Source organism: Aphelocoma coerulescens, chromosome 13 (genome assembly GCF_041296385.1).
Source record: "Aphelocoma coerulescens isolate FSJ_1873_10779 chromosome 13, UR_Acoe_1.0, whole genome shotgun sequence".
In the NCBI taxonomy this organism is placed as follows: Eukaryota; Metazoa; Chordata; class Aves; order Passeriformes; family Corvidae; genus Aphelocoma; species Aphelocoma coerulescens.
The window spans coordinates 5,145,453-5,166,988 of NC_091027.1; the positions used below are offsets into that span (position 1 = coordinate 5,145,453).

The 21,536-nt window shown below is 42.3% G+C and overlaps 1 protein-coding gene across 11 annotated transcripts in view; it reads right to left on the bottom strand.

Annotated features, from left to right (window-relative positions):
• Positions 1–21,536, bottom strand: part of SGCD (sarcoglycan delta) — a 504,819-nt gene that overhangs the window by 201,561 nt on the left and 281,722 nt on the right. For 10 of the 11 annotated variants that reach the window (XM_069028492.1, XM_069028495.1, XM_069028490.1 and 7 more), the window contains one exon: positions 3,008–3,193. The gene's annotated coding sequence lies outside the window, so the exon portion shown is untranslated. Of the gene's footprint in view, positions 1–3,007; positions 3,194–21,466; positions 21,533–21,536 lie in introns of those variants that run through there. The other variant, XM_069028497.1, reaches the window with a different exon arrangement.

Here is a 21,536-nt window from a genome sequence, read left to right on the forward strand (position 1 = left end):
TAATGAATGAGAGAAGGAGACCTGCCCACTGCTCTGCTGTAGGTCAAGCAGGGCTTGAAGTCTCTGCTTCACCTGATCAGAGCATCACAGCTGAAACACCAAAAAACAGACTTCTTTTAACTGGAACTGATTTACAGAACATCTGGGAAAGGTAAAAAATGTGATGTTGAGATTCAACTTTTAGAAAGAGAAATAATATTACTAGTCTAAACAAAGCAAAGGGAAAATTTCCACAGCAATTAATCTGAAAAAGGTGAATTACACTGAGGATTTATGTTCATGTAATGAAGACAATTAATTGCTGCGAGAGCCATAAAACACATTACATGAACAGGTTTTTTTCCTATTCTATTTGCAAGATAAAATTTATTAACTACGTTTAATGGCTACTTAAAAATTTCTCTTACATATTTATTAAATGTGCCTTTTCAGCCAAAGAGAGCATTTTACTAACTGGATTCTACTAATCTAAAAATGAGCAATTTCAGAAAAAAAATATTACTCTGTATGTTATCTGCAGATCCATTTAAACTAATTCCTCATCCAAGAAGATTACCATCAGCACAACTTCATAAATGTTGCTGAAAGGGAATCTGCTCGTCTCACGTGAGCAAACACTGCTGCAAAGATGAATGAATTCAGCTCACATCATTTGAACAGATGTTTCAGTTTTCAGTAGAGATAGGGAGGGAATGTTGAGTCCTGATGTCATTTAGCGTTACTGTAATCACTTAATTAAAACCCTCTCTACCTGGGAGAGCAGGACACGTGGAAGAAACTGGACTAGGTGGGAGCAGCGACCTCAGAAGGATCCACATCCAAATCTTGTGCTCAGCCAGGGCTATCCTGTTTGCCTCCAGCTGTGGGCACTGCATGCAGCCTGTGAACTTAGACTGCCTGAAAATCAGGGACAGATGTTTGCCACTTAAAAGTGACTTAGGAATGACTCTGTTTCTTATTCATCATTTACAAAATGGGGACAAGTAGCACTTCTGTCTTACAAGGGTGTTGTGGGAACAGATGAAGCTGATAGCAGTCAAGCACTCTGAAAATCACAAGTCCATGAGAGGAAGACAATCGATAAAGAAAGGCCTCAGCTACTTAAGTGAGCAAAAACAGTTTGGCCAAATCTTTGTATTTTAGCACAACCTTCTCAACCTGCAATGCTCTTCTTAAAGATGAAGTTTCCATAAGCATGAGATTTAAATGAGAACCAAGTTTTAGATCTGACGGCCACAAAGTAAAATGCAAAAGTCCATCCTAGAGTTTAATTCTTAAATAATGATTTCACACAAATCAATTGTATAGATCTTAGAGTGAGAGTTGGACTGACTCAGGAATGACAGAGGAGCTCATTTACCACCCCCCTGTCCAAGGCAGGAGCAGCACCATGGTCACACCAACAACCAACATCTCTGGAGCAGATCCTCACACGTCCTGGGGCCCCCTGAGTACCCAGCAAAACTCATACCCTCACTGCAAGGAAGATTTACATGTTTCAACTCAGAACTCAAACCCAAACAAGGAATAAACAAAACTGCTGTGATTTCTACATTTTAACAGTGCCAGATTTTTCTCTGCGAGAGTCAAGAAGCTCTCTTGATTATGAAATACCTCTCCTACAACCTTCCCTTTTAAGTGCTATAATCACAAGAGCAGTAGCTTGGAAATAAACAGAAGTGAAGAGGATAATAAAGGCAGGAGCAATGTTTAACAAGCTCTTCTTCCAGAAACCAGGCGCCACCGGAGCAGGCAGACAAGCAGAGCTGTAATGACGGGAACCTCGCCCTGGCAACCGTGTTGTTTTCTTGAAATTCCTGTACAAATTAACAGCACATGCTGTGGTTGGAACAGACCTTTCTTGACCCTCAACATTTAAAAGTTAAGCACCCAATTTAAGCTATTCCAACCAACTTTTCCCTGCAATTGCCAGACACTTGCAGAGCTCTGCTGGAGTTTTGAGCCTACAGTTTCCAGAGGTAACATGACAAGTGCAACCAGATCAAAAGCAGGAGAACTAATGCACACTCACCTGGATACATCACGGTTTATTTAGAGGCTTTTAAGAAAGTCTTGAGTTCTTTTCCCTGCTCCTCCACTAACACCAAGTGCAGCTGTTATATTGCTGCTGTACTTTTCTCAACAAGCTTATAGTGCTGGTTCAGTCATATAAAGGAAGTCAATACCCATGTGTTAAATGAAAAAGGATAATATCATCTCATACCATTCTACTGAGATCTGGGAACCATTGCTTTAAATGTGTTGGCTTTTTTTTTTTTTTTTTTTAAATCAGAAAACTTTGCCTCCACAGAAATAACGTGACCTAGGTAAAAGAAGCCATAGAATCAGAGACTGTATTACCCTAAAATCTCATCTAGCACAATCTTCATCAACAATACATCCTGGCCTTCAGTTTCTTGGTAGAAAATGGTTTCATACTGCCTTGCTACAGTTCCAGCACAGATGTTTGTGTGGGTATGAGAATCTCCACACAGGCAAAAATTTTAAGTGCTACACAACAAAGGGGGAATTGATTATGCAGGAAATTGGTAGTGGTATTTCCATCCTTTGCAAACACTGAGAATATACAAAGCACAAAGGAAAGCACAGGGCTGAATTACAAATGGGCTACTTAATTTCCCCTTTTTTTCCCATCTCTGACCCTCAGAACTGCAGTCATTAGTCCCACACAACAAGTGGGATTTTCAAAACATGGATTCTTATCACCAAGTATCCATCACCAGGAGCAACACACAACCATCAGCGAGCATTCTGTTCAATAAAGAACTTCACATAAACAGACACCCCCTCAAGCCCAAGACAATAAAAACACTTCACTCCTGATGAATGCCTTCTAAATTCAGGGAGAGCAAAGCTTATTTACAGACACAGTATGAGCATGGCATGAATACAGCAATAAACTCAAAGGCTGCTAATGTTCTGTTTTCCCCCTATGTAGACATTCAAAAAACAGCAAAAATACAAGAGCAGGGGAAAAAATACATACCTTACCAAACCTGACTGTTGGACACGACTCGTTTCAGAGCAACATTGGGGTGAAGGTAAGTTCCTCAGGCGACCACCAACCACAATTCCTTTCCGAGTCCCCCAGAGGCTCCAGCTCTCCCTTGCCCACGTCCCTGAGGAAAATGCAGGGTCCTCCAGTATTTCAGAGCCTCAGCTGCAGAAGATGCTGCTCAGAAAAAGAGAAGAAGGTGTGGCATTAAATTCTAGGGTCAGTCGTTTGGCAGATTCAGAGCAGAACACAAGACAACACTGGATAGGAATGAAATGTCAAGGCAGGACAGGGAGTCTGTGACAATCCATCATGTGTGGCACCTTCAGAGGGCAATCATTGAATTCAAGAACTGTGGTGCGAAGCTATTCTTGCTTTACAGTACTTTTATAGTGTCCCTAGACCAGGAAATGAATGACAGCCTGGCTGCTTTTTATTCCAGTCCAATATCGTAATACAAAAGTAAGTAATGAACTTCTCCATTGGGAATATTTTAATTCATTATAGCATTTCTGAAGAATAACAGGACTTTCATATTAAAAGCAGAGACATCACCTCAGTCTTAATATTCTGCACCTTAAAATGGCTCTTACTCAAGAAATTCAAAGCTTAGGAGCTCACATCAGATGGGAAGTCGTGACTGCCAGCCCAACATGCAGCAATTCCCTAAGTTCTGCCTCCAACGCAACTGTCAGAGACCAGTAAATGTCCTGGGGTTTTCTAGGAGCAGGGGGCTCGGCATCACCACGTTTTCCAGCTCACTATCACTGCTAGATGTGCTCAGAGTTTTCAAGAGGTCAGACCCTGGCACTGAGCAGGGACGTGGGGCCTCACTGCAGACACCAGGTGAGAGACAGCGATGGAGGTGACCACAAGCAGCAGCACTGCCAGCAACCAGAAACCTCAGAGCAGAACCAAGGAGTTCAAATGCTCATCCCTGATCCCTGGCATATGGGAAACACCTAAAGAATCAGCCTCCCCCTCCCAGATAACACAGCCTGTAAAGCAAAACTGGGCACAGCAGCACAAAACAGGTGAGGACTGAGGAAAGAGCAGGATCTGAGCTCCCTATGTCATATATATCCATGGCTTATGTCCTTAAACCACACACAGAGATGCTTCTCTAAGATTAACTCAGCAGCCACAAAGATACTCTAACTCTGCCTAGAAATGCAAAAAAAAAAAGCAAAGGGAAAAAACCCCAGAGACATAGAAGAGGTTTCCCTCAGAGGAGAAAGTCTGTGGCAGCTCTAAGTACCACGAAATCCCATTACATCTTCACAAGAAACCCTGCACCCATGAACAGGTTACACCTATCTGGAAAACCCATTAGGTTTTGGGCTTGCAAGTAGGAAGATTTCAGTAGCCAGCACATGAAACTGTGTACACTGGAAGTTAGCATCATAGTGCCTTTTATATATATACAAAGACACACACAAAAATGCACATAATGGGGTTTTTTCTTTTTTTGCTGGAAGTCCACACAGCACACATAGTCACACAGATCAGAACAATCAAATATATTCACTTTATTTAGCACTTATTACTTTACTGGACCTCATATGTTACATACACCCCTAAAGGCTCCACAACACCTTGTGAGACACCCATAACAGGAGCTGGGATGGCAGACCTCAACCCAGTAACTCTTGTACACATTTTCAGCCTCTCTTGAACTCAGACATGAAGGACAAAAGGGGACCTTCACAGGTCCTGTCCTCTTCCAGGCAACCATGAAAAATCAGACTGCCAAATGAAATAGCTGCTGAGTGACTTATGGGCATAGGAATGGCTGATGCTGCAGTAGTTTGATCTGCAGGCAGCAGTAAGACCTAATTCTACTGCTTTTAAGGGATTTTATCTCTGGAGACCACAGCTACAATTACTTTTTCATTTCTACTCGTAAATTGTAACACAGAATAGTCACTAAAGAAAATCAGGGCTACATTTTTGTGCATTAACCACAGCATCAGCTGAGTTGAGTAGTGGAAGTAACAGCAACAGGACCAGATCATCACTGCAACCTGAGTGCAGGGACCTGGGCTCAGGCTGGGAAAGGTGTGGGTGTGAAGTTCCTGTCTAGTACAGTTTGCCAATGAATGTGCAGCAATGTGAAGGAGGAGAAGTAACAGGAGGTGTGGACATGGAGGCAGAAACCATTTTAGTCGTGACAAAATGCAGTGAGCGTGCACTATTCCCATCTCTCACAATACAACAGAGATGGGGCAGCTCAACAAAATTAAATTAGTGGCCAGGTTTCCAGCGAGCAGTGAAGTGTAGATGCTCCAGTCTGAAGGCTCCACACTCTGCTGATGTGCATCGCAGAATACAGAGGGAGGGAGCCAGGCCAGGGACCATTCTAGGCAGCAACAGAGTAAAGTAAAAGGCTACAAAAGATAAATGCACGGAAATCCACACAAGCTATAATTTGTGTTGGCTCAGAACCTTAAAAGGGGGGGGAAAAAAAAAAGGAAAAAAAAAATTTAAAGAAGAATGTATGCCATTTGTGTTGGCCAAACCTGCACGATTTTGCAGAAAAACCCCTTCATATTCAGTAAGTCACTCCTAACTTGACCAGTGTCCAGCTGGTTTCCCTCTCACACTCAAGGACCCTGGAAAGCCCATCACAGACCTGCCAGGATGCTTCCTGGACCTGCATGGCTTTGGGCAGTTCTTGCCAAGCCCAGAGCCTCAGGAGCATCCCACGGCTGCAGAGTGAGAACAGGGTGCCCAGAGGAGCTGTGGCTGCCCCATCCCTGGAAGTGCCCAAGGCCAGGTTGGACAGGGCTTGAAGAAACCTGGGATAGCAGAAGCTGTTCCTGCCCATGGCAGGGGGTGGGACTGGATGGTCTTTAAGACCCCTTCCAACCCAAATCCATGTGATCTCTGACACAAAAATCATCCATTTCAGCCTGCAGCTGCTATAGGAGCTGGCACTGTTCCTATCTGAAACAAAACCAAGTGTAAACTTGCAAAAATGCCGCATGTCCTAGAAATCCCACAATTTTGTTGTGTTGTTTCTAAGTTGCTGTGCTCCCCCACTCGTGTTTGATCAGAGGGAACACGCCAACAAACTGCAAATTACTTTCATTATCCCACCACTTCTGAATTTTACATTCAGTTAACATAGTTAAGCGGTATCAGATCCGTCTTCCACTCACAAAAGCCGGCATATGGATGTTCTCATTAATCAGAAAAGGCAGACAAGACATTTTTCCAGTAAAAAGAGAGTATTTCCCTTGGAGGAGTCTCAGTCCTTTGCTGATGGAAAGCATGAATTATACAGAATAACTATATACTTTAGACGTAACAAATAAGATCAAATATTAAATTTGAAGACACCATTTTTATCTTGGGATGTTTCCAGGCCACAAATCAATGAGGTCTGGGAGACTCTCCCTCTCTCAGGAAGCCTTGCTGTACCTTTGCCCTGTTCTCAATCCTTGTCTTCAGACATCAATTATTGATCCCTGGCGGGGTGAGGACAGGAGCTGCCTGGACCCTTCTGTGACCCAGCCCACTCATCCTTGTATTTGTGCATCATAGAGCTTAAGGTGCAGCTTGGGCCTTGTGGCAACATTGGTGAGCATCTGCAACTTCAGCAAGGGCAAAAAAGAGGTATCTACAAGCTAAACAACACATCTGCAAGCAAATATTACAGTGTAGTAGATATTCAAATTAGTATTAGTTTGTCTCATCAAAAATTAATTACAATCTACCTGACTGCAATTGAATAAATTAGTTGGGCGTAGAAAAGATTAAATATTTAAAGTGGCTGGTGACTGAAAAATAATTGAAAACATAATTCCTTGCTTAAATATTAAATTTCTTTTATTTTTACTGCTAGTGTGGCCATTAAGAAATCAGAATTCCATATGTGTGTGTATTCACGTAGATGTGTATGACACATATGGAACATGTTCACGTATATTCTTCCAACTTCCCTCTTTCCCTAAAAATAAACTTGGGTAAATATTTTCAGTTAATAAAGAAGAGCTCCACTGGCAGAGCCAGAAGAAAGGCTGTGAAACAGGCAAGGGAAAACACATTTTTACTGCTAAGTATTTAGCAAGGTCACCTGCCTCTGCAAAGGCAGGAGAAGAGATCCCCCAGCAGACTCTGCACACAGCAGGGGATTACACCAATTCATTAGCAGGTATATCTTCTAATTACAGCCTCAGACATGAGTCCCCACACAGCTGAGCAGGGAACAACTGCTGCTTTTTGCATTATCCTCGGGATCAAGCTCAGTGTTTCCTGCTGAGCTCCAGGACGGCATCAGCACAACCCCACCAGGGGCTCCAGCTCCGAGCCCAGCACTCCGTTATCTCCAAGGGCGCTCCTGACTCCTCACAGCTCCAGTCCCAGGGGAAGCTGTGGGATCCACAGCTCCATCTCTGGTAAAGATCTCACATTAATTTACTGTAAAGGTGACACAGGTGAAGAAGGGAATAAGGTGAGACTTTGAATCCCTCCTTCCAGAAGGCTAATGGTAAAAAATCGGTCACAATGCAACTCTGGCACCTTTCCAACTGTAACACCTGAGAGTGTTGCCCACAGCTGTGTCCCAGACATATTTCATCATTCACCGTGGCCCAGTGCAAGACATAAATAAAACAGAAATCATCAGTGCTACTGGTACTCAGTTGTTTTAAGGCTTGGTTGTTTTTTTTTTTTCTTCCCTGACAACAAAACAAACAGCGAAATAGGAGAGCTGCAATTCAAGTGATAACACCCACCATTAGAAATTTGGTGGGGGCTGGTGGTGTGATGGAAAATGAACTCAGTTAAAGAATGCAGGCAATAATAAAATGAAGACTACGTTGGCTGAGATTAATACAATAGAATACTGTAATGCTGCTGAAGATCAGCATTGATTTTTGTTATCCAAGTACAAACTAATGGTATCCAGGAAAAAGGAAATAAGTAGTCAATCATGTTTGTTGAAGGAACTATCCCCATCACAATAGCATCAATGTCACATTACGAGGTTCAAGAGTGTAATTAATATCTTGCTGGGTTAGAAAATGCTATGACACTGCACAGGTTTTGCTGCTGTTGCACACAAGTAAATACTTTCTGAAAATGAACCCAAGAAATGCCATGGAAATACTTCCTATTTGAAATATTCAGTAGGCATTTGGTTTTAACCAAAGCTGCTTCTCAAGCTCAAAAGCTTTTAAGTTGCAGGCTACTGTCTAACTCTCCAGCTACCAACGCTGCATTACACTATTAAGTGTTTTTATTATTATTACTCCTACTATTACAGTCTGCTTAGACTATAAAATAAGATCTCTTGGGCTCCTTAGACTCAGACATTTACATCTGCCCTTGTACTGAAGCCCTTTCAGGAGATGATTGTTTCTTCTGCCAGTTCAATTGAAAGCAATGATGAAGTTACTGCAGTGCATATGTCCTTGTCAAATAATGCTTTGAAAGGGTTGGAAGCACATTTGTGGGGGAGAAAAAAACAATGCTGAACTCACTTCAGCACTGAGTAGCAACCAGCTTCCATTTAACTGGACGGATTGTCACAATAATCGAGTAATGAAATGAACCCAGTTCTCCCAACAAGAGCTGACAGGTTTGTTCCAGAGGCAGCTGTGTGATACAGCCTCTGCTGAGGAACAGTATCTAAGTGGATTTCCTCTTATTCTGACTTAAAATGGGGATCTAACAAGGAAACAATCTCATCACTCATCTTAGGGTCACAGTTAAGCTACAGGTCTCACTGTCACACTGAGTGGGGAGTAACTGGTTCCATCAGGTCTTTTCATCACAACTTTGAAATAAGTTTCTCCAGCCCCAAGTGCACAGCATCAACATGAACTTGTTTCCCAGCTCCCTAAAAAGCTTCATTTCCAAATTTAGGATGGCAGAGTCCTTAACTCATTGGTAAGGCAGAGTCAGAGCCTTTCTTTTCCTTTATCCTCTTCATCCCTTTTACACTGAGCCAGGGACAGATGTTTTGCAAAAGCTGGGAGAGATCACCTCTTTCCCAGCTTCCCCTCTCCTCCTGTGGCTCACATATCCACCAACTCTGCCACGGTGTTCCCAGGGGGAGGGCTCCACTCTGCAACCACAGCACTGCAGAGGTGGGATGTGCAGTAAAAACCTCAGCTGACTCAAGGGAAACAAAATTTATCTACATGTGCAAAAGCACAGAAGAAATTATGCTAACCAGGGAAAAACCAGTTTTTGATCCATCCCAACATAAACTTCTACCCACGCAAAGTAAGTGCACCGAAATTATTCTGGGATATATTTCCTATGTTCTGTAATCCAAGTACATTCCAGGTTGAAGAATGCTGTTTATTACTAAAAGGTTCCAATACCTTTCCATCTCTTTACTGCAGCAGATAGCACAAAAGTGGATCCTATTACAGGATCAGGACATCAGAGCATAAGCTTTTTGTACACATACTATACTTCTCTATCAAAGGTATTAATTTGACCACTATTAACTTTAATCTCATTTGAAATCAGCGCATTTCTATTTTGCCACCCAAAACCAACTGACTTTTCTATATCTTCTTCAGATGTGCTTTTGCCTTTTTTCTTTTTTTTTTCCCTCCCCTTTTTTTCCTTTTTTTAAAATTTAATTTGGTTTGTTTCAGGAACTCTCTGTTTGGAACACTTCAGATAAAACCTCCCAACCTTTCTGGCACTGGCTTCACTCTTGCTGGAATCAGTGATCTTTATGATGGGCCTGCATTAACACTGGTCAGAAAGAACAACTTCCTTTGCTGTCCTGATCTCACTGCTCAGAGAATTTTATTTTGTGTAACTGCCACTTCTAACTCATTTCCTGTTGGAAAATTATTAAGTAAATGCATGTAGCTCCATCTACTATTGAATTTCATTGCTAAGAATGACATTGCTTAAGTTACTTATCTCCAAAGTCACTTAACTCTGTAATGTTACTGTTTATCTCTGTGGAACATACTGGGATAAGCTGGTACCCCAAATGTTAAGAGAAATACATATATTGGACTCTGTGGCACCTGGAGGACACACAGCTGTCAGCCAGGTGTCAGGCCAGAAACTGAGCAGGGTTTTCCATTATAAATTCAGGTCATTATTTTCAAACTTTTGATTTTATAAGCCACACATAGCATCAAACTCTGCTGCACTTCCTGGGAATCTAAAATGTGATTCTCCTTTGATGCTTTAAGGCAACTTTAGGTCTATCAGGAAAAACAACTAGTTTAGTAATTTTGCAAACTTTGAAAAGTTTGGATAAATTTGTCGTTTATGAAGTCCCACTCATTGCTGCAGCTTTACACTCTTACAACCCCAGGGAAGGTAGGAGTCAATGAAGCCCACAAATGACACAGGAAGGCCCCTCACTCAGTGTAGAGATCTTTCAGCCTGGAGAGTCTCAAATTCAGTGACTTGAAAAACACCAACCTGACTTCCAAAATGTCCTTTTTCCTATGTGGATCATATAATTGAAGAGAAAGAGCTGGTAACCAGCATAGAAGCCTGGTAAAGCCCTAGAGCATTTAAGTGCTTTAATTTCAGCAGAAAGGACAGAGCAGGAGGACACAGGAGAGGGCACAGTGTGATCTGGCAGAGCATCAGGGGTGGGAAAAGGGTGAGCAGGTGACTGCACCAGCCCACAAGGACTGTAAGGGCCACGTGAGTGCACTGGGGAGCCAAGAAGAGGCCACAGCAGACCTGAGGCTGTGGGAGGATGCTGAAGCTTTCTAGGAAGAGTGTCAGGTGTTTGGAGAAAGCTGATGCAAGATAAAAAGGACCACAAGGAAAGAGAAGCACTTGCAAGCCCCAGAAGTTGGCCTTTCACAGCCACAATGCACCTGCATTTGCAAATCACAACTCCCTTAAGGTTCTCTCCCCTTTCCAAACACACACACATCCCTCTTCAGCCTCCACATGGGAGAGATATCGAGTTCACCCATGCAAACACCTCCTGCTGCCTCCTCTCAGAGAGAGCAGCACTTCGACAAAGTCAGCAAATACCTGAAATACTCCAATTCATCCAGAAAATAAGGCAGTGTCACAGTGCTTCTGTGGGGAAATGCTGCCTTAAAGGGCTGTAAATCCTAAAGAACAGAGCAGAAATACAGCACCCGGCAGAGCCAGCCTGAGCAGCAGTGCCTGAACTGCCTTCAGGTGCTCAGGAGCCTCAGAGCAATCTTTGATTTGTGCTGAAAACCAAACAGCTAAAATGGGACCATTGAATGTAACGGAGTTTAGAATACCCTTGTTACAAAATAGGCTGGATTCCTGTCAGACACGGCTCAAGGCTGCTGACTCCAGGGTCAGACCCCAGCCAGAAATATGTCATTAAACCTAGGTAGAGCTTGGCATGAAATGAAAAGACTCATTTGGCCTCCACTGGCAAAAAAACCATCCAGGGCACCTCAACCCCATCTAAATCTAGACACAGCTAAAGCACAACAATTAAATACAGATCAAAACTATTTCTAACAGGGCAGTGTCTGAGAGAGAAATTGGCCTTTTCACTGATAAAAATTTGTATCTCCTCCAGGTGCACACTGACACACAGAGTTAGCAGTGGTTACAAGAGAACTGCCTGTGCCATCAGGTGCTTGTATCGCTGCTCTCCCGCCCACAGTTCATCACACCAGCACATAATTGCGTCCAATTAAAATCTCTTTGGAAATATGAACCCACAGATAGCATGTGTGAGAGTTTAGTGTGCTTTTCTTCTTTTTAAAGTGCTTCTAAAACTCCAGATAATATTGTTGTCAAAACCACACTGCACTTCTGCACGTATTTAAGCCAATTAGCACAAATTCAGCTCAAAAGTTTTATTTTTTTTTTGTCCAGTAAAGCTTAAACATTTGGATACTGCAAAGAAGCCTATAGCCATCTATCTGCATAGCACTGCAAACAGTTTGAACACCACTAAAATAAAATTCATTGACTTGAATTTATCTTTGGTGTGACTTCAGTGGGCCTTTGCCAGGGATAAATTTGCCCACTGGATTCTGGGACATGAAAGGACTACGAAATCACAGCTTGTAGAAATGCCAATGAGCAGGTCTGCATGTGGGCAAGCCTGTGCATCGAGGAACTCTTCTCATTACAAACCTGCAAACCTCTGGCAGTTTGCAAAATGCTGCTCTTAGAAACATTTTGAGGAGCTATAAATAGACTGCTCAGCCCATGATAAATTATAATCTGTGAGGGCTGCAAGACTAGAAATGTCTATAGCTCTGGGTTCTCAGCACAAGCTTTCAGGACTTCTCTGACCAAATTTTCAGGCTTCAAGTTTTCATCTGTGTGTGTCCTTGTCGATAGACGAATGTCAGAGTCACTTGTGAGTTTTTCCTATCTCTGACAAATTGTAGTCTTTTTAAGAGTCACAAACTGACACCACTCGTACAAACTGAAATGTTCTTGTGACATCCCCAGTTTAAAAAAAAAGGATGGAGAAAGGCTCAAGTTCCTACAGTTTGACGTCCCTGAAGCTTCTAATTGTCAGAAGCCATATGGTTTCAGACACCCCTTAACTGCCCCTCACAAGAAAATTCAGAAATTTTGATGCAATCCCCCGAACCCTTGAGCCAACCTGAAGTTACAGCCACACACTCTGCTCCTGGGGATCAGCTACCACAAGGGCTGAAATTCATCAGCTCTGAGCTGCACTCAGAGTAGAAACAGTTACATGTTCCTCCTCACTCATCTCCCCTTATCAAGGAAAGCTTTACTGCTCTGATTGCTCACTACGCTGGAACGCCGACATGGGAGGACAGCACATGCTCATCACAAAATATATAGAACAATAAGCAGAGGAGGAAAAGTGTATGATCAAATTTTCAGTCTGTGTAACTCAGACTGGAGTTTTTTAAGTTAATGACTGCAGGGTAGTTTTTTCCCTTTTCAGATCCAATACTGTGCATTGTGGTTTTCCAGTCAATCCAAAGAGACGTGACAGGCACTCTGCAGTGACAGCCATTGTACAGTGGCCATTACAATTATACACTGGCAATTATTGCTGTGCCAGAGACTCATGGGAAATGTGTTTTCCCCTTCCTATTTCACTGTGAAAGGACAACAAAAAGTAGTTAAAGTGTGTATTAATGGTTTTTCAAATAATATACTTGATTACATCTACTGCAGAATATTTTTTCTTCATGTTTCTGTAATGAATCTGACCATGAAAAACAAATTTATGCCCACAGTTTGTATCATTATAAACTCAACTCATTTGATGTGAAAAACCTACAGTTTAATTGCTTGATTTAGATTTTGGCTGGTAAAATGCACACTGAAACATTACTATTTTAATTATGTTAATTTATAACTGAAAAGCTAAATTTACAAAGGCAATAACATTAATTATTTACTTGCCCATTAAAGCTGAATATTTATTACCACGATAATTGGTTTCATAAGTCTGCCAAAAAATTAAAAACGAGTTTATGTACTGACTTACAGAGGAGTGAGTGATACTGTAGCATCTCTCAGCAGGTTCTGTGTGTTTAATGGATTGCTCTGATATAAAACTACATTTCTTTCATTTATAGTCTGTTACATAGAGTTTTTTCAAAAGATTTTCTTTTTTTTCCTTTATAAAGATGCAGCCAAAATCTTTTGTGCAGTGTGAGGGATTTCCGCTGGTCTTACTGATTTATGAAGATTGCATCTCCCCTGGTCATCGAAATGCTCACTGAATGTAGGACTGCACTTGGTTAAATCAACTGAGAAGGGAAACAGTGACTCAAAATAATCCAGCTCACAGCCAGAACAGGAGGGTTAAGAAACACCAGTAGTGAGGAGTCTCCACCTTTGCTGGTATTTTAGCTTCATTTCCATTTGCCAGATAGCAAATACATTCAATGCTTATTTATGCATGCATCCTCAAAGTAATACAATTAACTTACTAATGCTTACAGAACAATTTGTGCATTACCTTGATGTAGGATGAAAGGCTAATTTTGATTGCTGTCTATAGACACAAATCCTAATTCCATTTGTCAGTGTCTTTCACCAAGCAGACACCTGCCCTTCTTGCTTATGTTCCTTAAATATGTGACTTTCCCAGCAGGTACAGGATCACGAAAGAGCTGCAGCACCATTGCCATCAGCAGGAGACAGGATGGACTTCTGCCACCTTCACTTTTCCTCAGGCTTGGGTGAAAGTCCCCTTTGACTGAGGTCTGCAGAGTGCACAAGTTAAACTGAAGAGCCAGCCGTGAGGCAGTGCTTATGGAGACAGTAACTAGGATTTCAATCAATATTTATTTATTCAGGCGTCCTCAAAACAGGATGATTACATCCAGATTACAGTCTGAACTTCCAGCCACGCTGTAATTGTTCTGCCAAGGAAGGACAGAAGCATTCAGGAAGGAGAGGCAGTAGGTCAGCGGATTTGGAATCTCATCTTAAGTGAGAAGGAATGGGTTGAACCACAATTTGTAACTTTGCTGTCCTTATTCTTTTTCCTGCAACCCCTCTGCTGCTTCCTGCAGCCCAGAAACATAGAATGTCTGAACCTCAGCCTTGGGGGAACAATAATCTGGCTTTAAATACCAACATCTCACACTGCCACCTCACGTGGCTGGATTCAGGACATACAGCTATTTTTATTATTATGGCTGTTACTGATATTACTATTATAAAACTGATAAAGGGGAAGGAAAAAACAAACCCCAAAACTTGTAATTGGAAACCTTGAGGTTTCTTTGTCCATGTGTAGCTCTCACACTACAACAGACTTCTGGCTTTTCTCAAACTATGCAGGACATTGATCCTTTTGCCAACAGGGCAGACATGCCAGTATCCCTCAGTGCCAATTTCCTCTGACTACAAAAGCAGCACAGCTCAGTATAACCCAGCACTGCATGGGTACAAGACACCAAAGTGGCAAAACCAAGAAGAATTTGCTAACACCCGCACCCAACCTGTGATGCTGAAGACACATTTTTTGACAGGATAATTCAGTGCCCCCAGAATGACAAGGGGTGACATTTCAAGTGAGAATGTAAAATCAGGTTGGAACTGGAGCTGTTCCATGGACACATCCAGGACACGCCAGGGGCTGCAGGGCAGGATGCTGCAGGCTGGAGGTGATGCACGTGAAGGCTCCTACCCTCAGACTCCACGTGCACAATTCCCATGGCCACCTGCACAGAGTGCAAGGCTCCCCACTAATTCTTGGATTTAAATCAGAACTGGAGCTTTCCCTGCTGCCTGCTCTGCTCAGGGCTGCAATGAACTCACACACAAACAGTGACTGAAGCACCCGTGGCTCCTATCGTGTAGCTGGGAGTTTGGTGCAACACTTCCTTCACTGACAGCCTGAGCAGATCAGAAACGATCCATGTGCTGAGACTCACTCAGATACAACGATGCTACTTTCAAGACCTTCCCTCAGAAATATCTGACTTGCCTAAATACATCTGCAGCTTCTTCTTCTCAGCAAAGCACAGCCCAGTGAGGTAATAGCTAAGAATCACTAAGCAGGGCAGAGTAAGAAATTTTTCTACCTTTAAAAATTTGTTACTTAGATGCAAGGTCAAAGTTTCAGAAATGCTAATTATTCAGAAAGCTATTATGAGTTCAAGTCCATATAAAACTCATTTATTTGTAAAATGCTTCATTGAAATCTAATTTCTTTTTTAAAAATTTTGTTAACACCAAAGTAAAAATAATTCTTAGGGAAAATACACTATTTCAAACTAAAACCCAAGTATTTTTAATTAAAAAACTAACTCAGAAGTTTTGTGCTGTTCCATTTTGGTTTCAGCCCCAGTATTCGCTGAACCTGGCCTCTTCCTTGCTATTATCAAGGTATTAATGGTTTGGCACCAACCAGTGCCAACACATCAGACTGTGAATTCCAGATCAGCTCTGGCACAAAGCTGCAAACCTTGCAGATAAAGACCTGGTATGAGGCAGGGGTGGTAAACAAGGATAATACTGCATGACAGACAACTAGCAGGAGAGAGGATGGCAAACAGAAGATAATTGTCAAGCATGTGGTATTTTCAGCAACAATCAACCAAAATGCTTTAGACATCAATTTCAAGCCACTTAATCCTCTTAATGACATGCTATGGCATTTGTTTGTGATTAGGGTTTCACTTTGTTTTCTATAGAAGATTCCCCTCAGACTCCTGCATTCAGTGTGCTTTGTAAATAGTTCTGCCAGTATGCTGAGTATTAGGTTAGAGTTTACTTATCACAGTGCTAAATTATTCCAGCTGGGTCATTATTAATTCTGCTAATTTTACTGTCATTTGCTATCATTACAACAACGCAGCACCCAATGGATACATTTATTACAGAGCATAAATCCAGGGCTCCTCTAAGCTGCTGGAATGCCTACTCTGCAATCTTTATGCAAAAGCCTGAGGAGTGTTTAAAAAGAATTATCTTCAGGAAAACTTTTTACAGGCTTACCTCTAGCTCCCCATCCTCCACCCACCCGTCACATTTCTGCACATGTTAGGTAAGTTTTCAGTATGTGATACTCCACTGCAATACAGGCTATGGCCCACAGCAAAGCTCTTTCACAGTAAATACACTGGGGAAAGGGATGCTGGAGAGGATGGTACTGCAGCCTATGCAATTTCCACTGAGAGAAAGCATTTATAAAAATAGACATTTAAAAATATCCTAATGTATATTCCTCCCCCCTTCAGAGAATTTATGCACTGCATATATCCTTTGCCTAACACAGGCATATGCTTGATTGGGTCTCGATTCAGCAAAGCAATTCATTCAGGAAAGAGCTTTTAGCACCTGTTAAAACCTGTCAGACAAAAAGTTAAGCAGATGCTTCAGCTTTTTTCTAAATCAGGACTGTAACTGGATTAACCAGTGCATAAATTGCTCCATGTCATACAGATTGTGAAATTTTGGTTCTGTTATCAAGGCAACTCTCTACCTGTTTTGAAACTCATAACAAGAGACCATAATTCAATTTTAAGCAGCTGCTCTAAAATAGTCCTGAATGTGCCTGTCCACTTCCCCACGTCACCTCCCCTCAGTAAAGTTGCAGCATTTTCTCAGTACAATGGACCCCAGACTAATAGTAGAGGCACTAGACCTGGTTTTGTTGCTTCCCTCCAAAGTTGTCCACATCCTTAGTGAACACCATGTCACAGCAGGCACCCCTCAGTTCTGGATCCCACAGCAAGATGTCCTGAGCTCACCTGAAGCAGTGGTCCCTACACAACAATTCTGTATGTGCAACTAGGTTTTATTTCTAATGATTGCTGCTCACCCACACTTGGGGAATTTCCTTTCTGGTCCATCATTCAAATAACTCATCAAAATTATTAAGGTAGATACTTCTCACACCCCATGGATAAAATATCCAGTAACATCTGAGTTAAACATTAATAAACTGCTTTTAAGACTTTGCTAAAGCCAGGTGTATATCCAGTGGTCATTGTTGTGCAGTAAAATCCTTGCTACCTGGGCATATGAAGCTCTGCTAAAAGAGATTTAGTGATCCCACTGATCAAGAACTTTGATAGTCACAAGTCTGAGCTTTCTCTCAGGTATGAGAACATGGTGCTCAAATGAGCATCACACTCCTGGCTACAGGCGAAGTGCTTTTGCTTTCCTCTTCTCTTGGGTATTAGTCACACAATTAGAAAAAGAAATCAGGTTAGTTTGGGCTTAAAGCACGTCAGTTATTATGTGCTGCTCACAGGTATGTGCTCACAGGTAATTTGCTCTGTATCTTCTTGGGTATTTACAAATCTCTGTCTCCCTTGTAGCGTCTTCTGTGATGACAGGTACTATGTTTGCCTTCCTCCAGAATTCTGACAACTGCCCTACTCTCCATCAGCTTCTGAGAGTTGTAAATAATTCAGTGGATACATTTCATAAGGCCACGCTGACCCAAATATATCACAGTTACCTAAATACTCCTTATCTTGTTCTTGCCTTTGCTTATAACCCCTTTTACAGGGAACACTGTTACAGATCTGACACAGTTATTAACCTTTCTGTGAAGAGCAGTGCAAAATAATGGCATTTTGTATTTCTGGCTTCTCCATCTAGTCCATTTATTTGCTTCCCTTTCTTTCTGATGGACTTCTGCCTTCCTCCTACTTCCAGTGCGTTTTTAAGTCATTTTCTTCGTAGCCCTTTATAGCTGTAACTGATTTTGCCTCCATGTCCTTCTGATTTTAGCCTACATGGCTGCACAGCTGGTGGTGTTGGCCACACATCTTTGGTTTGTCAGGTTTGTAGTACTACAAATTACTCAAAAGCTTTCTTTGCTGTGTTACTCCCCCAAAATTATCTGTCTGTGGGCAGAGAGCCCCCCCCAAATCCTCTATTCTACAGCACTGCTTTTGTTAACAAGTTTGCACAAAGCATTTCCCATGTGAAAAGCGGGACTCTCCCTCTTCCAACACTTGGCACCCCAGCTCATTATTCCAAACAAGCTCAAAAGATGAATCCCTTTGTTAATCCACTACTCTCTGCCCAAACCCAACCCACTCAGACATTCCAAAAAGAAGTTACACAATGTATCCTATAATTCTGGCCAAGAACGTATGTGTGTCCTAAGTTGTCTGCCTATAGCCCCCTGATCAGCACAAGTTATTTTCCTCACCAAGAGCAACACCCTTGAAAAAATGTCCCACAGCCAAGTCTAATCAAAATGCCAGCTGCTCTCTACTTACCCCTGTCTTAACAGCTTCTCTCGTAAATATTCTGGTGGCATCATGTTTTCTTCAATACTTTTTGGATTTTGTACACCTTGGTCACGACCCCTCTTAATCTCTTCTATTCTAATGAATATAAACATAATTTTCTTAACCTCACCTCCTGTTTTATAACCCCTGAGGCCCTTTATCATCTTTGTCAAGACTGTATCCATAATTAGGGTATGTAAAAAGATCAGAAGGAACGAACAAGAAAGTGCCTACTTGACACAAATTGTTACATGAATAACCAACATCTCCCACCCAGACTCACCCTTCCCATCCCAAGCCAGTGTCAGAGGGCAAGTGGCTGCTGATTCCTGCACATCAGGTGGTTTAGCCAGGACAAATTTTTGTCACTGCAGGGTGCACCACCCGCCCCGAGGGCATTCTGCAACAGTCACCTTTCCTGCTGTTTGTGCTAACTTATTACAGCTGCACACACAGACACGTGCATTTACATTCCACACAGGCAACTGAAAATTGGGTACCAGACAGGCTGCCCTCCATTCTCAGTGCACACACAGCCATGCATGGTCTCACAGTTCCCTGCAGGGACTCACAGGTACACGTGCACACAGGTGCAGGGGCGTTTTCAATACTGTTACCAAGGGAAGAGAACACTGACCATTTTTCATACCAGAATTTCAGATGAAGATAACACACCAACTGGCCTTCAGTGCTCACAGTGACCAGCATTCCTTAGCTGGACAGAGCCTTGAATATTTCACTGATTGGCAGCGTAGAAGTCTCCAAGGGATTCACGCAAAACCAGAAAAATGCCCAGGGCCTGGAAGTTAAACCCCTTACAGGAAATATCACTCTTTACTTATGGATTATTCTGTATGATACTCAGAACTTGGAATTTGCCATAGCAGATCAGACAAGTGCTCTGTTTAGGCCATAAACCTGAATCAGACAGCAGCAAAAGCAGATGCTCCAGGGAAGGGTTTGAGAAACCTTTGCAAACAGCTACACAACAACTAAACCACCTGGGCTGTTTTCTTCCTCATCTTGATTCACCAGAGAGTTGGCAGATAACCTGAAAAGGAAGAATTTCTACCTCTCTCCCTTTCAGTCCTTACCCATTAATGTTGAATGGTCTCACTGCTGTGAAATCAGGTCCAACCCTCTGGCCTTCAGCTCTTGAGCTTTTGTCCTTGGTGGCACCTTATCGCTGTTTGTCCCCCAGCCTCAGCAACTGCACAGCTCATCCTACGCCCACAAAATACGAAATCACAACCTCATGACCAATTGTGCTGCTCTTCCAAGAGGTTCCTTGCAAAATTTGCTCGCACATTAGTGAATCACTCCCAATCTGTTTTGCATAAGCAAGTCTAAGGTGTTTTATTATGGAAATGTATGCCAAAACATCTTCCCACGGAGCGTGGTGCTCCGTGCTGTGACGCAGTTACGCAGGGCCGACACTGCAGTACGTTTTACAAAACACAAGGCTGCAACCTGTTTGTAGTGAGGTAGCAAGCATAAAAGGTGAAAATGAATTTATTTGTCCTTGGCACGCTCTGTAACTACGTATCTGCTGCTCAGCAGGTACAGCCAGTAGTAACAACCTGCAGAAGGAAATGGTACTAAAACTGCAGCCCACGCCAAAGTTACGACTCTATTTTTCTTTGCCATTATTAGCTATCAGATGGTTACTATGAAACACTATCTGCGTATTTCATCATGCCTACATTTATGCTACATGAGCGAATCAGCAGCTGAAAATAGCTTTGCACTCCTCCAAGAAACCTCACTGCCTTTACAAGATCCAAAAGTTGGTAGTTCTTTTTAGCACCTTATTTACCGAGGCAATTCCCACACTGCTGAGCTTCATCCTTACAGAGGGTGGGAGACCTGCACTGCTGTTAATGCCACTGATCTTTGCAAAGAAAATGCAGCTCCAGCTTGGAAGAGCGAGGGCACTCAGCTGCTTGACTGGGTTAGGGCTGAAGGATGCAACAAACACTTAGAAATCAGCTGTTTAGTGCCAAAATATCACCTGTCAGCTTTGATACATTAAGAAAATGATTCCATGACATTTGCTTTGTGGGTTTCTTTGTTTCATCTGAGTTTCAAAAAGGTTTTTCAGTCCCCTCAGATAAAGCAACAACCTGCTCTTCTCCTCCCACCAGCTGCCTGCAAATTTTGACTTTAAATCAACCCCTTGTGGACCACCGAGTAGCTGCCACATTACAATACTTTGAATCAGATTTTCACATTGGTATGAGCTTAACATAACTATGAACTTCATATTTCTTCACCAGATACACGTTTGTAGAATTCTGCTCATAATTCTACTCTCCTCCTGAAGATGCAAAGCAGAGGAGCTCTTACCTACTGCACATCTACTACCTGAGTAGCAGTGATAGAGCTCAGCCTAGACAGGATTATTATTAAGCTAGAGCAGGTCCACCACTTTTTGGCCTCTAAACCAAGCAAATAATTCCATGAGCCTCTGGTTCCTGAGCCACAAACAACAGGTGGGGAAGAAGCAGTTCACAGAGTTCCTGGCCGAAATACGGCAAACATTGACTAAGGTCAACACATGCTCTTTAGGATCTCACTGGTTAGGGAAAGTCTACATACAGGTGTAACTGGACAATTAAATAGCCACAAAGGTCTGTGAGTGTTATTACAAATCTAGGTGATATAAGAAAATTGCGAAGTGCAGGCCTGGGAATTCAAAACCACCAAAGAAAAAAAAAAAGGTAAGAGCTTCTTTTAGACTTGGCTGCTGGTTAAAAAATAGAAAAGGAAAAAGAAAAGCTATCTTATTGCTTCTTACTGGCAAAGGTGCTGGTTTGACAGCCCTGAAGAGAGATTCAAAGTAATGCTGGCAGCAATGGCACATTCCT